The following is a 16,928-nucleotide window of genomic DNA, read 5'->3' as shown; positions in this document are numbered from 1 at the left end:
ATATATATATATACACAGCCCGACTATATTCTGTTAAGCCATTGGCTGAAAGCAGCTTCTTTATTAATCAATAAAAGCAGCACGTATACAGAAGGACTTCCCACATCAATATATAGTAGAATATATGCTTCTAAAAAAGACAAGAAGTTTTTGAAAAACCAAGAACTAATTGTATCTATTATATTTCAGTGACAAGAAGACATAAAGCAAATGTGACAACATGTGTGGATCTTTAAAATAGAGTAGATATGTGTGATAATTTGAATAAAAATGGTCCACATAAGTCTATAGGGAGTGACACTCTTAGGAGGTATGGCTTTGTGATAATAGGTGTGTCCTTATTGGAGGATGTATGTTAGATTTTCTTTGCTCAAGCTTCACTCAGTGTGACACTCAGACCACATCCTGTTGACTTCAAGACATAAGAATCTCAGCTACTTCTCCAGCACCATGTCTGCCTTCAGATTTCTATGTCCCACCATGATGATAGTGGACTGAACCTCTAAACTGTGAGTGAGACAACCCAGTCAAATGTTTTTCTTTACAGGAGTTGCCATTGTCATAGTGTCTTTTCACAGCAAAGAAACCCTAAGACAGACATTGGTACCAAGTACTAATGTATTCCTTTGGTAGGCTTGACCATGTTTGTTTGAAGAAATAAGGGCCTATGGGTTAGAAAAGCAATTGAACACTTTAAGTGCTGCTTAAATAGGCCATACTAGTAGGAGCATGGATGATAATGGTGCTGCATGTGATTTGATTAACTGTGGGTGCTTGATTCAAGAGATTTCAAATAAGAATATTAACATGTGGCCTAGAGAGCATTCTGGTGATATTTTGGTGAAGAATGTGGCTGCCTTTGCCCTCGTCTAAGTAGTCTGCCTGAGGCTAAAGTGAAAGATTTTAGATTAATTGTGTTGTCAGGGGAAATCTCAAAATAGCCTAGTATAGACTCTGTGGTGCAGTTATTTGTGGTGACCCTAATGAAGATTTATAATGAAAAGGAGCAAGCTGAACAAAGGAAAATACAAAATGTATAGATTGAGAAAAGGGGCACCAGGAAGCATAATAGAGTTAAATTCAGTGTTCAATAAGATAAATGTATAAAGAAATGTAATAAAGGGGATGGTGTTCTCAGGACAAGATCACACCCAGTTAAGTTTCCAACTTGTAAAAACGAATTAAAGAAAAGATTAGAGTTGGCTGTGATAGTGCATGCTTTTAATTCCAGCACTCTGAAAGGAGAGGTTGAAACATACCTAAGTTTAAGGCCAACATGGTCTACCAAACAAGTTCAAGGTAATAATACAAAACAGAAAACTGGGGCAGATGTATTTGAACAAGGAGACCATGTTCTAGCCCATACAAGCATCAGAACTTGGTAGATTTGGTTCTGGCTTTGTAGTCAAGAATATAAGAAATGGGTTATGGAATTTGTCTCTGTGCCTATGGAAAGCTGCTGAAATCAGACATAGGTCAGGGGTGTCCCTGAATGGAGGCCCAGATATTGGAGATGGCCAGAGCCATGGGATACCTTCTGACGAGAGCTGCTAGCAGGGAGTGGAACCAGCAGCTCCCACCCATATATGAAAAGTGCGTTGCAGTCAATAAAGCTGATAGGAGTCAGAAATCTGAAGAGTATTTTGACATCAGACATGGAAATGCAGAGTTTGCCCAGCTGGGTTTTAGTCTTGCTTTGGTCCAGTATTTTCTCTCATATGCTCTCTTCCCTATGTTTCTGAATGGTAATGTCTGTCTTGTGCCATTTCATGGCAGAAATATGTCATCTGTTTTTTTTTATTTTGATTTGTACAGGGGATTAGAGTTTTGAGATTGCATGAATCTCAGAAGAGACTTTGAACTTTGGAATTTTAAACATTGTGATGGACAGTGTTCACTTTTGAAGTTAGGCAAAATTTACTTTGCATTACGATAGATAGCCTTACAAGCTTATTGGGGTTAAAGAGTAGAATGTGGTAACTCGAATGTAGTTGTCCCCCACAAGCCTATAGAGAGTGGCACTATTAGGAGGTGTGGCCTTGTTGGAGAAAGTGTCATTGTGGGAGCAGGCTTTGAGATCTCTTTTGCTCAAGATTCACTCCGTGTGGTACTTAGACCACTTCCCGTTGCCTGAAGTATGTAGGAGTCTCAGCCACTTCTCCTGTACCATGTCAATCTGCACACTGCCATGTCCCACCATGATGATAAGGACTGAACCTCTGAACTATAAGTAAGCCACCCCCAATTAAATGCTTTCTTCTTTAGAAGTTGCCATGGTTGTAGTGTCTCGTCATAGCAATAGAAACCCTCACTACTAAGACAATAGGTGATTTGGGTTAGTTAAGCTATTTTCACAACGATTAAATATAAACCATATGTATTTTAACTTGGTGCCCTAAACTACTGTTGATTTCATTTTGAATTATTCTAAGCATTAGGCAAGAATAGATTATTGTTACTTTTATTTAAAAGATATCATAGCTAATGTCATATCATCTTTTATTAAAAACAGATTTTTTTCCTCATATAATATATGCTGATTACAATTTTCCTCCCTCTGCTTCTCCTGCTTACTCCCACCTTCTCTTCTTTCTGGATCCATTCCCTTTCTGTATTTCATTAGAAATGAACAAGCTTCTAAGAGATAGCAAACAAACATGAAAAAATAATATAAAGCAAACTATCACATCACAGTTGGACATTGCCCATCAAGAGAAGGAAATGAGATCCAAGAGAAGGCCAGACCCTTTTACCACCATCCACAGCTATATCAGAGGGCTCCAGAGGCACAGTGTCTGCTCCACAGAATAGAGAAAGAGCTGAGTGGCTTCTCTCTAGGCTGAAGCCCTGCTCTCTAGGCTCTAGGTATGGGGACCCTTCTCCCACCCCTCCCTCACCCATTCCAGCCCCAACAGCCTGTCTCCTCTAGTCAGACCACTCTACCACCATCTCCAACTATATCAAGGGGCCCTGGAGTCACAGTCCCCACCTACACCAATTGGAGGAAAAGTGGCTCCCCAAGGCACCGATACTACCTGGACCAATTGGAGGAAGAAATCACATCTCTACCTATAATTACCTCAAACCCAGATGGGTAGAAGGCAGTGTAAGAATGCTTTCAACAACATAAAGAGCAATATGCTACCACTAGAAACCAGTGGTTCTACAACAACAATACCTGAACATCCCAACACAGATGACATAGAAGAAAATTACCTTAAATATAACTTCATGAAGATGATACGTGCCCTTAGAGAGGAAATGAAAAATTCCCTTAAAAAATGGATGAAAAGACAAGCAAAAAATTAGAAGAAATCAGTTGATCCCTTAAAGAAGTCAAGAAAATCAAGAAAACAAATCAAACAGATGAGGGAACAGTTAAAGCCTTGAAAATTGAAATAGAGGCAATAAAGAAAACACATACAGAGGGAATTCTGAAAATGAAAAATCTGAGTAAACGAACAGGAACCATAGATGTAGGCATAGCCAACAGAATGCAAAGAATGGAAGAGAGACTTTCAGGAATTGAAGGTATGAGAGAGGTAAATTCATCAGTCATCAGTTAAATAAAATGTCAAATCCAACAAATTCTTAGCACAAAATGCCCAGTAAATCTGGGTAAATCTGGGACACTATCAAAAAACCAAAACTAAGAATAATAGAAATAGACAAAGGAGAAATAGTCCTATGCAGAGGCACAGAAATTATATTTTAAAAACTTCATAGAGGAAAACTGGCCCAACATAAAAAGAACATACCTATGAAGGGCAAGAAGCTTACAGAACACAAAATAGACTGAACCAAAAAAACAAAACCTAATAATAATAAGCCCCCTTGCCACATAATAATCAAAACATTAAACATACAGAATAAAGAAGAAATTTTAAGAACTGCAAAAGAAAAATGCCAGGTAATATATATAAGTAGACCTAGCAGAATTTTGCTCAACTTCTCAATGTGGACTCTGAAGGCCAGAAAGTCCTGGACAGATATTTTGCAAACACTAACAAACCATGATGCCATCCCAGACTCCTATACCTAGAGAAGCTTTCAATCAATATAGCTAGAGAAAACAAAATATTCCATGATGAAACCAGATTTAAATAACACCAAACCACACACCCAGCCCTAAAGAAGATTCTAGAAAGAAAACTCCAACCAAAAGATGTTAGCTACACTCACAAAATCACAGGCAATAGATAACGTCAAACCGGAAAATACCAAAGAAGGGAAACACAAACACACTACCACCACCAAAACCAAAACCAAAAAATAACAGGAAGTAACAATCACTGGTCATTACTATCACTTAATATCAATGAACTCAATTTGCCTATAAAAAGACACAGGCTATCAGAACGGATATGAAAACATTACTCATTCTTTGGCTGCATACAAGAAATATACTGCAATGTCAAAGATAGACATTACCTCAGTGTAATGAGTTGGAAAAAAGATTTTCCAATCCACAAATGATGTTAGCATAACTGGATGTCGACATTTAAAAGAACGCTAATTGATCCATATATTGCTATGCACAAAACACAAGTCCAAATGGTTCAAAGACCTTAATATAAATCCAGTTACATTAAAGTTGATAGAGGAGAAAGTAGGAAAGAGCCTTGAACACATTGACACAAAAGATCACTTCCTAAATATAGCACCAATAACACAGGCAATGAAAACAACAATGAATAAATGAGACCCCCTGAAATTGAAGTTTCTGTAAGGCCACGGACAAGGTAAATAAGACAAAAAGTCAGCCGACAGAATGGGAAGAGATCTCACCAACCTCACATATGACAGAGGGCTGATCTCCAACATATATAAAGAGTGCAAGAAAGTAAATATCAAAATACCAAATAATCCAATTAAAAAATGAGGTGCAGATCTAAAATGAGAATTCTCAACAGAAGACTCTCAAGTGGTCAAAGACATTTGAGGAACTGCTCAACATGCTTAGGCATCAGAGAATCAAAATGACTATGAGATACTATTTTATACCTGTCAGAATGGTTAAGATAAAAAAAAACCGCCAATAATAGCCTGTGCTTCAGAGGATGCAAAGTAATGAGAATATTCCTCTATTGCGGAAGAAGTGCAAATGTGTGCAGTCACTTTCAGAATCAGTATGGCAGTTTCTCAGAAAATTGGGGCGCAATCTGCCTCAAGATCCAGCAATACCACTTTTGGGCATATAACCCAAAGGATGTACACTCACACCACAAGGACACTTGCTCCACTATGTTCATAGCAGCATCATTTGTAATAGCCAGAACCTGGAAACAGCCTAGATGTCCCTCAAACAAAGAATGGATAAAAAAAAAATGTGGTACATTTACACAACGGATTATAACTAAGCAGTAAAAAACAATAACGTCTTGAAAATTGCAGGCAAATGGATGGAACTAGAAAAAACCTTCATGAGTGAGGCAATCCAGATGCAGAAAGGCAAACGTGGTACATACTCACTTGTAAGTGAATATTTAGATGTAAAGAAAAGGATATCCAGGCTACAATTCACAACCCCTGAGAAGTTAGGTAACAAAGCGGACCCCGAGACAGACATGAATGCACGCCCCTGGGAAAGGAAAATAGATAAGATCTCCTGGGTAAATTTGGAGCACAGAACAGAAATGGGGTAGAGAAAGGATGGAGGGATGAAGGGGAGATGGAGGAGAACATGAGGACACTGGATAGTTGAGCTGCAGGTGGGACAGAGAGGAAGAACAAAAAAAGAGGTGTCTTGAGAGAGGGAGCCTTTATGGGGTTAGGGAGAAACCTCGTGCTAGGGAAATACCAGGAATCCACAAGGATGACACCAGCTAAGACTCCAAGCAACAGTGGAAACGGTACCTGAACTGGCCTTCCCTGTAGTCAGATTGGTGACCATCCTAACTGTCATCCCAGAACCTTCATCCAGTAGCTGACGAAAGCATATGAAGAGATTCACAGCTAAGTATTGTGGCGAGCTCTTGAAGTCCAGTGGGAGAAAAGAAGGAGGGATTATATGAGCAAAGGTGTTAACCTCATGATGGGGAAACCCACAGAGAAAGCTGACCTGAGCTTGTGGGAGCTCATTGACTCTGGACTGACTTCTGGGAAAGCAGCTTAGGGCCATACTAGGCCCTCTGAAAGTGGGTGACAGTTCTGTGACCCTAAGGTGAGGAATTTAATGGAGACATCCCATTTAGAGCTGAGTGTTTCATGTTCTCTGACTCTACAATAATGTGTTATCTAAAATATTTGTTATAATGAAAGAAAGAAAACACAGCAACTCTTTTTAAAGTGTATATTTTATTACATGTCTGTGAAGGCTAGTGCTAATTGTTAACTTGATAGAATATAGAGAGTCTTGAAGAAAAGCCCCTGGACATACATAAGGTGGTTATGTTGATGACATTAATTAAATAAGAGCCACTTATCTTAATTTGTGAGTGAGACTATTCCCTGGGTAGGGGATGCTCAACTATGTAAAATGGAGTAAGGAAACTGACCCATTCAACACTCTTAAGCCCAACAGCTTCAAGCTGACTAACTGCCCCACCAAAATGAACTGATTTTGAATTGTGAGCTAAAGAAACCCTTTCTCCCTTACGTTGTTTTGTCATGGTAATTTATCACACTATCAGGAAAAGAGACTAAGACACTGAGCAAATAGCTGTTTCACTCAAACTTACATTTTGTACAGTTAAATGCCTATGCTGGTTGCCACAAAAGAGATTTTCGGTTTGCTATGTCAAGCCATCATGCCTGTTTCATTAATNATATATGTGTGTGTGTGTGTGTGTGTGTGTGTGTGTGTGTGTGTCAATGAGAATGACTTTTAGCTGTGGGTAGTGATGCAAGTTGTTAATCCCAACACTTGGGAGGGAGAGAAAAGGCAGATCTCTATGAGTTCCAGGACATCCTGGAATACATAGTGAGTTCCAGGACAGCCAGAGCTACATAGGCAGACCATGCTTTAAAAAAAAAAAAAAAAAGAAGGTTGCTGTTTATTTATTAATCTCATTTTTATGCTTCTTTGTAGTTCTATAGTGTGGCTTATCCAACTATCATTTATCAAGCAAGCTGTTCCTCTCCCGTGGATTGTAAACAGCTCTCACTTGGATTTAAACAGTGGAACAGTTTTTAGCTTTGAATATGGTCTACTTGGCTGCTTACTTACGACGACATTGGCACTGTTTATTCTTCCTACTGCACATTTCCCCTGTGTTTTTAGTCCTGGGTGTAAATTCCGAGAGAAAACGTGAAAGATCATAAGCAATGAAATATTTATGAAAACATGCATTCTGTTTTAACAGTCTGGTGTGCAAAGAAAATTGGAGGGATGTTTTACAGTGCTTCTAACGTTCAGATTTCATTATGCACAATCTGATGAAGGAAACCCCTCAAACAATGAAGAGATATAGAGTTCCTTGGGATTTTTTATATCTACAAGGGAGAATAGTTTTGAAATAATTAGGTATAATACCTTCCTCTATTAAGTTAATATTTCTTATTTATGATATTATTATGAATTCAGAATCTATTTTACTCTCATTTTTAGGCTCGTGCTAGGTGGTATTGTATATAAAAGTGAAATAAATAAAATTTCTACTTTCAGTAGTCATGCTATTACAAATTAACCATCAGCATGAAGTATAACATGTGTATATACGGCATGTGAAGTCTTAGATAAGGGGATGGATGAGTTTGCATCAGGAAAGTGAGGAGATGGAAATCTAGATCATTATAACGTTCATAAATATAACATTGCCCTTTGTGTTGGATCTTGTCATGCAATTTTACCAATATGTAAAACACCCTAACCATATGGCGCATCTAAAACTTGCAAGTCATATAGAAGGAAGGTTGATGTCACAGAGGGAAAGGGTTCTTTAATCCATATAGCATCATTGCTCTCCTGTTGGGATTAAGATTATTTTAAATAAATAAAAACTCTGAACACATAAACACCATATTAAAAAAACAATTTGTCATGTAACTGAATCTAGACACTATTTCCAGATGGCCAGGTGGTGGTATTTATCAAATGCACAAATGTAAGGTCTTTGCACATAAAATTTGTGGAGATTTTGGTCATGAGTCAAGGAACTTAATGTTTCAACTTTGTTGGATTGAGAGACAATGATGCCCGTGATGTACCAGTAAGAGTGGTCACTGGAGTACCAGTGACATTTTAATGAAGAACTACTGGCCTTGTGTCCCCTACTTTCCTTTTTTACTTCATGAGGTTTGACATTTCAGATTCAAATAGTGTCCATACTCACGAGCCTTGGGCAAGGGGCTGAATATTGAAACACACAAACACACATAGAGACACAGGTCATCCTTGAAACAAGAATGCCCACAAAATGCCCTCTTTATTGTGTTCAGGGGCAGCTTATATAGAGATAGCCACGCCCCAGCCAAACCCACCAGAAACCACTCTCCTGCCATCAGGAACTCCTGAAGGTCTTTTGCTCAGAGCAGCTGTAGGCACTCAGATCAGGGGAAAACAAGAAATTCGGGATCTGGGTTCTCACTGCTCCCAACAGAGGTAGATCTAAACTTCTAGAAGATTCTGAACCATTTTTTGGGAACTATTCTTTCTCATAGTTAGTACTCAATTAGATTTATTCATTTTATAAGGTTTTAGATGTTATTGCTTCTTTACTACTCAAAAGAAATATGAATAAGAATATATAAAATTAAGATGATTTTTCTTACAGCCATCCAATTTGCTTCTTTCTCACAGTGTTTTTAAAATATATTTCAAAGGACTTGCTTGTTTTACATAATTTACCACTAATAGTTACAGTCTAAAAGATTATCAAACAATATGATTTTTAAATCCTTGCCATCTTAATTAACTTAGAAATATTTTAACCATGCATACCTATGCTTGTATTCACGTATATACACATACATGGTCACACATGTGCAAAGGACTGTGAGTGCCTGCATGTGAGTCTTTATGTGTCCGTGTGTTTGTTTGTAAATATGCAGAGGAGTTTGTGTATGTGTTTATTCATCTGTATAATCATATGCATGTGGTTGTTATTGCATGAGTTTGCCTGTTTGCATGTATTTTAAATAATTTGCATGTTCTGGCAACATAGAAAACATGTGTATTATGAAAATTACAAACTGTGAGAAAAACAAGAGAAATATTGCTCATGAATGCAAGCCTGCCTCAGTCTTGGTGAGGTAGTGAGATTCCATTGCTGAGGTATTCTGTTGTGTTAGCTTTAAGGGGGGAAAAGTATCTTGTTTTGAAAAACTGGAATCTCTATGAAACAGATGTTTAATTTTATTAAGTGGAAAAAGAAGGACATCAAAGAAGAAAGAAAAACTAATAAGAAATAACTGGAGTCATGAATTATAAATAATAGATCTAAAAATCAAAAATAGAACTGAAAGTAAAAATACACATACTACAACTTAATGTCATACATATGATAGCTCAACAGCAAGTTAAAGAAAATTCATTAAAAAGATAGAAGATGCAAAAATATAAGAGCACCTGTGGTAATTTAAATGAAAATTGCCCCATATGCTCAAAGGGAAATCCAGCCGTGTTGGAGGGATTGTGTCTTTGGTTGTGGGCTCTGAGGTCTCAGAAGCTCAATCTAAGACTAGTGTGTCTCATTCTCTTCCTGCCGCCTGCAGATCCAGATGTAGAACTCTCAACTAGCACTGCACAACCATGTCTGCATGCACGCTGCTGTTTCCTACCATGATGATAATGGACTAAACCTCTGAAACTCTTAACCAGCCATAGTTAAATGCTATCCTTTATAAGAGTTTCTTGTGGAGATGGGGGTCTCTTCACAGCATGGAAACCTTAACTAAGACAGTATCTAAATGAATTTAGACATTTTGGAGTGTATGTAGTGTGTGTGTGTGTGTGTGTGTGTGTGTGTGTGTGTGAGAGAGAGAGAGAGAGAGAGAGAGAGAGAGAGAGAGAGAGAGAGAGGTGTGTGAGAGAGATACAGAGAGAGACAGACAGAGAGTGCAATACAACCTTTTGAATCCAATTAATTTTGCCTAGTTTACATATGTTTAGGGCTAAACACTTAGGGTTTGAGTCTTCTTATTGAAAAATCAAAACTGATTTTCCTCCCTCAGCAGCCGACAGCTACCTATATAGCTCTTCATTCAGAGGTAGGGCTTGTGAAATTTTTCCGTCATCCATGTTGAGTCACATCAACTGGTGTGATCTTTGCAGATTTTGAGCGCACAACCACATTGTTGAGAGATCATGGAGCAATCTCCCTGTCCTTTCCAGAAGGCAATCTGCTGTCCATGCAGTAATAATCCCAGTCTTCAGGTTCATACAGTCTCCCTGTCCCCTTCTGCCTCTGTGTGAGCCTTAGGCAAGGAGGCTGTGTAATAGATGCCCCATTTGGGTCCAGGTGCCATGGTCAGTTAGTCTTTTTCATCTTGAGCAGTTTTGGGTTCTGTAATTGTTTGTTTTTCTTATATCTTTTATTGTCTGCCAATTCTTTATTAGGAATATACTTTTTGTCTGATTTTAAACTTAATATTAAGTAATATTCTTTGTAATATTCAATATTTAAGATATAAAAAGCCAGTAATGGTATCTTTAGTATATAATCTGATCACTCCAGGTACTTCGACAGGAATTTGAGGTCACCCTGGGCTACTTATTGAGAAATTGTCTCAAACAACAAAACAGACCAAAAAAAAAAGTGAAAAAGATTAGGATAGTTGCGTCAATTAGAGTTATAAAATCCTTACATTTTATTAATCTTATGATATGTTATCATTTCAAAAATTCCTCTATATGGTGCATATTCTATTCCTCTAAAGTAATAATTTTTTTTCTTATACATATCCTTACAACTCCATATAAAACACTCACCCCTTATTCTGATAATGGATGTCACCAAAGTTTTGTTTTGTCTTGTGAGATTCTTGGCTGTTTTCAGATGCTATCTCTGTTGACTGTTGGCTGGGAACAAACACTCTGAAACCAGCACGTCACTATTTAGCATGCTACGTGAAAGTCACAGTCTGGACCACAGTGACTTGGTGAGTCTCTGCTCCACCTCTCTGCCCAGGGTCACCATGTGAGCATGGTTTAGACTTCCTGTAGCACAAGTGTGAATTCCTAGAAGAAGGAAACTCATTCTTCTGAACCTGTACTCATTCTTTGGAGTCAAGCAGTCACAAACCCAGCAAGATGGAATGCTGTTTTACTCAAAGACTTGTAACAGCGTGTCATTTTTCAGAATTGGAAAATCCTTTTATCTTTGATGAAATCTCAATAAGCAGCATTATGATGATTTCAATTTCATCCATCACTGAACTTTTTGAAAAGTAATGACCATTATTATTGAATAACCTGAGAGCTTAATTCTCTTTGACATTTCCTTAATGGAATTAGGAGCGAGATCCTTTCTGCTGTGCTGTTGTGTTAGAAACCTAAAGCGAGGGCGTGGTACTGGTGCACTCTCAATGCGCTCCTAAAAGAAAGTCTCTCTGGGAATCCAGCTCCTCCGGAGGGCGAGGCTCATGGAGAGTCGGTTTCTGCTGCACAGAGAGGACGACGCATGTCTTCTGCTTTGGGTAGGTGCTCTCGCCAGCCCCAATGATCCTGAGCTCTTCTGGAAGTTGGAAATGACGCTAGATCATCACTCTTCTCTCCTCCAGTTCCTTAGTTTTTCCAACTTTGATCTTTAACATGCAAAACATAACGTCAGGAATTCTAGAAGAGGGTCTGGGGAGATGGCTAGGAAGTACAGAACACAGACTGCTCTTCCGGAAGACGTGGATTGGATTACCAAAGCCCACGTGGTAGTTGGCAACCATCTGTAACTCCAGTGTTAGGGGATCTGAAGCCCTCTTCTGGCCTTTTCTGGAATGTGGTGCTCAGACAAATGCGGGGTAAAAATACTCATAAAATAAAAATTAATAAATCTTTTAAAAATACAAACAAGCTAGCAGTTGTTTGTAGATATGCCACTGGGATTGGGCTCCACAACTTCATTTTGAACAGTTGTGATTTTCTGTGGTTATCTCTGTCTTCTCAGTGACATACACCTGTGACTATGAAGACAAATGTTTATAGATTGCTTTGTGAATATGTTTTCAATATCCATCTCATAAAAAACCTCTTCTACTGTTACCATCTAAGTGGGTCTGATGTTTCAGCATTTTGTATATAATTCTTCTAAATATCTCCCATACTTTAAAAAGTATTTATTTGAATGTTAAATTCATGATGGCCAGTGGGAACTAAAAGTCTTCAACCTGTCACTGCATCCATTTTGTATTTTATTTCCTATCCTGTTTTATAAGTTTGACATAAAATACTTTTGCAAACATTGCTCCATCTTTCCATATTCTTTCTTTCCAAAAACTGCAATATTCTTTTGAGACGGATAAAGCATGCTTGACATTGCACACTCTGAGTTTCCTCAAGTGCAGTACATCCCAAGAAAGGGGATTTGTGTGACTCAAACTCCTCTAATCAGGTCAGCAATGTTTTTTTTTTTTTTTTATTTTTGAGACAGGGTTTCTTCGTAGCAATGTTTTTTATTTGCTAGAGTGCTTGCCTAGCTCTAGCGAAGTCCTGGATGTGGTTCCTTCCTAGCACAACATAAAACTGGGCATGGTGGACAGGCTTGTGATTCCAACAATGGGGAGATTACTGTAGGAGGACCAGAAATACAAGGTCATCCTCAACTGCACAGTGAGTTTGAGGCCAGCATTCATGAGGCATTGTATCAAAATCAAAAAGAAATAAAGCAAACAAAGAAACAAAAAAATCACACATAAAACCTAACTTTAAGCATTAAGAAGAGGCAATTCCAATAAAGAGTAATCTAAATACAGACAAATCTACAGTTCAACAACAAAATTCTAACTAAAGTATGTTGAGTGTGGGGCTGAAAAGATGGGCCAACAGTTAAAAGAATTTGTTGCTATTGTATAGGACCAAGGTTTGACTCCTTGATTCACATGGTGGCTTACAATTGTCTGTAACTCAAATTTCAGGGAATCCAATGCTTTATTCTGGGCATCATAGGAACAAGGCAAGTACATAGTAAAATAAACTTATATAAGCATTCATACATACACCTAAAAAAATAAACTTTTAAAAATATGTTGAATATCTTTAGTTTACTCCTCTGGATTTAATCTCTATATTTTAAAATATTTTATTTTATTTTATGTCTATGTTTTGCCTGTATGTGTGTTTGGGCACCATGTGCAGGCCTGGTGCCTACGGAATCTAGAAGTGGGCATCCCAACCCCTGGAACTGGACTTACAGACAGTCTGAGCTGCCGTATGGGTTCTGGGTATCAAGTCCTTGTCTTCTAGAAGAGCAGCCAGTGTTCTGGACAGCCGAGCCATCGCTCTAGCCCCCTTTACTCCACATCTGTATACTGACCTGCTTTAAAGAAGGCAAACTCATTGGAAACACACCTCAACTGCTTCAAAGCCTTTGGCTTCTTACTGATTTAGATCAAAGGGGAACTGGCACCAGGTGATGGGGATGTGGGATAGAGTGCTATCAGTTCCCATTCTCAGTCCTTGCTCCTGCCGGTCCTGTTCCTCCCTATCTCTTATGATTGCTGAAGCCTGGAATTCCTGCCAGCCTTCCTTCTCCATGGTTACCCTCCCCTCCCCTTTTCTGAGGTGCACTTCCTGTCTTTCTAGACATGAGAAAGTCTTCCCAAAGTATTTTTCTAGGGAGTAACTGGGTTCTTTAATTTCCTTAACGTCTGTCCATGTTTTAAAAATAATCTCTATATTAAATTATCTTCAGACAACCTGGTTTGAATACACAATTTACTCTTTACCCAATTTCTGGGTGCTACATAGTTTCTACAGTGTCTTTTAGGAATGCCTGTATAAGCTAATATATTTTTATATTATATATAAAGGAATCTAATTTTTTTTTAAACTCAAAAGAAAAAACTGTTGCTAGTTTGCCATAATGGCACGTAGCTTATTCACATTGATTATGAGTTTCTCTTATACCTAGATGATATCTGAAAAAATTTTTTTTTATCTAACCTAAGTTCTCTTTAACATTGTTTTACCAAGATTCCATATGCTTCAGTATTGACTAGAATGTTCTTCCATTGTTTGCTCGCCTTTCTTTTGTACTCCTTAATTATATTCATCTTCATGGTTCTTTCAGCAATTGGCTTCACTTTCACAACTTAGAATGTTCTTAAGAAATAAGCTTAGATATTGAGAAAGTAATTAAAAATAATTCCTGTTTAGCCGTATTCCTAAATATGTCGATGAAACAGGTGCCAAGAGGCACCTCCATTATTTCACTTTTATTAAAACTAGCAAAGGATATGAAAACATAACAATGCTAGTTTGTGAGCGGAGTTAGATAAAATTGTTGGTTACAAAAATCTAGATTTCTTTGTAGTCATACAATGGCATTGACCCTTCTCAAGTGTCGGCAGTATTTGAATTCCCAATGACACGAAATTTCAGGTACTAAAAATTTCAGGCAATAAACTATGATCAGGGCTCAAAGCTTACAGACATAAATCAAAACTTTACAACTGTGAGAACACGTCATCGGACATTTTCCTAGGAGAAGGATGGCTATATCCCTTAAGACGTGCCTTTTCTGCTCCCTCTGGTGTTGGTCAGATACCTGAGGACATAGAGTAGGATCATAAGAGAATATAGCTCCCTTAATTGTCATCTCCACATTGACATGCCTTCACTAGCCTCCCTCAGCTGTCCCCACAATGATTTTTCCATCCCCAGGATAAATTACCCTATGTTAAGATCTACATGAAGAGGTTCAAATTCTCACTCAGATCATCAACGCATGAGGCTTTTTGAGTTTTCTTGTTTTTATCTTGTTTTCTTTTTTTCAGGCTTTTCACCCTTCATGTTATTTATTTGGCCATCTGTGTCTCTTTCAGTCTTGCTGAACCACCACATACTCAATATCCTTTCAAAATCCAGCCCACACTTTGACGATATGAGTAGTTCCCAAGTTGTTGGCATGTCCTGCCCTGGACCATGAAAGAACGCATTCCTGCTTCAGTGTCTAACCTGTGATGTTTATTACTTTATTTACTATGTGAGTGTCCCTCTATGGGACTATGAGCTCCTTCAGGCTACTGACCAGGCTTACTTATCGACACGTCTCTCAGCCCAGCTCAGTGCTGGCATTTGGAGCTCTCATTTTCCCGACTGTAAATGGATTGATGATGGAACTTCCCAGAAAATCTGATCTCCACCTTTTTTCTTATTAGGAAGCAAGCCTGATTCCTTAAAATAGAGTGTTTCTATGTCTGAGCTAAACTCACCTTCTGAGGTAACTGTAGGTTTGAAGGAAGGAACATTTCTTCCTTACAAAGAATTTCATTAAAAAAATGTAAAATCTGTGAAAGAAAATAAAAAAAGATTCTAGAGTAATTAAATGCTAGAGTAATAATTGCTGCAGGAGAGATTTATCAATGTATGCTAAAATCACTGAGGGAAAGTTGTAAGGGTAACAGGATACTCACATATTTCCAAAGTACGTCTCCCAATTATTAATTCCAAAGCGAAAATATTAACTTAACAGTGGAGAAAACTGCCTGTCATTACTTTTAATCTTAGCATCACCAGTAAAGCTTACCATGCATCCTTACAATTTATGCAACAAGGACACTCCAGTTCTATGGAATTTCCTTCCATAACACATAAACCTGTGTGACCATGAGAAAACTGAAGACAAATTGAACTTGACTCTAAACATACTCAATATTAAAATATTCAACCATTGTCCTTCAAAGGTGTCAATGCTACGAATGGCAAAGGAAGACCAGGAACTGTCACAGATTAGAAGACACGAAGACAAACTGAGACATTTTGAAATAAAAAAAAGGACATTGGTTAGGAAATCCATAAAATTTCTGAATAAATGTTGGAGACTGGTTAGAATAAAAACAAATATCCAGGTAAACATTTTCACTCTTGATAGAACTATCCATTAGTTTTTTTTTAAAGAAAAAACTATTTTTTTTTTTACTTTTAAATTTAATTTTAGATGTATATTCTGGTGGTCTGTAAACCACAAACGTGCAGGTGCTTGAGGAGGCCATAAGAAGGTGTTGGATCCCCTGGAGCTGGAGTTTCAAATGCCTATAAACTTCTTTATTTAGTTGCTGCAAACCAAACGCAGGTCTTTGGAAGAGCAGCCAGCGCTCTTAACCACTTGGTGTCTTTCTGGGCCCTCGGTGGTTGTATTCATTTTAACTGCAGATTCTGTTGCCTTTGACTTCTCTTCACAATGATCTAGATTCCAGACATATTGCATTGTTGCACCCAAAGAGGTGTTTGTTTTGTTTTGCTTTTCTGTTTTTGCCTTACGATTATTTTATACTTGTTTGCTAGACTCTATTAGGCCTTTTACGTGTATTAATTCAACGTTGACAACTCTGTTTTATAAATGAGAAAACAATTACAGATAAAAAAGGAGAAATTGATAGTAGGAGATCCCAAGTTCCCCCATGCGCCCCTTCCCCCGAAAAATGCACAAATATAGGTCAAGATGCTTCATTATAGAGCCCGTCTCAAAACTTCATTTTACTTTTTTCTTTAAAAAAAAAAATACTAGCCTAAACTTCCCCTTTACAATAATTGAAACTTAATTCAATAAACGTAATTTAAACTGTAAGAGATTTGAGACTTTAATTACGAACCCACGTTTATTTACATTTTATTAATTTTTACCCAAACTCATAGAACTAAATAAAAATGTAGTAAAAATAATTACATTTCATTGATTGGTATAAAATATATTTTATTCTTCACTTTGTAATGTGCGGATATTCAAATATCTTGTGTTTGTAGACTTCAGAGTTCACATAAAGACCTTTAGCAATTCTCTCTTACGGGCATAGAGATCATCCTTACAGTCAGTTGACGTAAAGGATTTGTGTGG

This window comes from Alexandromys fortis, unplaced genomic scaffold (genome assembly GCF_014885135.2).
Source record: "Alexandromys fortis isolate MF-2015 unplaced genomic scaffold, M_Fortis_MF-2015_v1.1 scaffold_65, whole genome shotgun sequence".
Taxonomy (NCBI): Eukaryota; Metazoa; Chordata; class Mammalia; order Rodentia; family Cricetidae; genus Alexandromys; species Alexandromys fortis.
Note: the sequence above shows the minus strand (reverse complement) of the source record.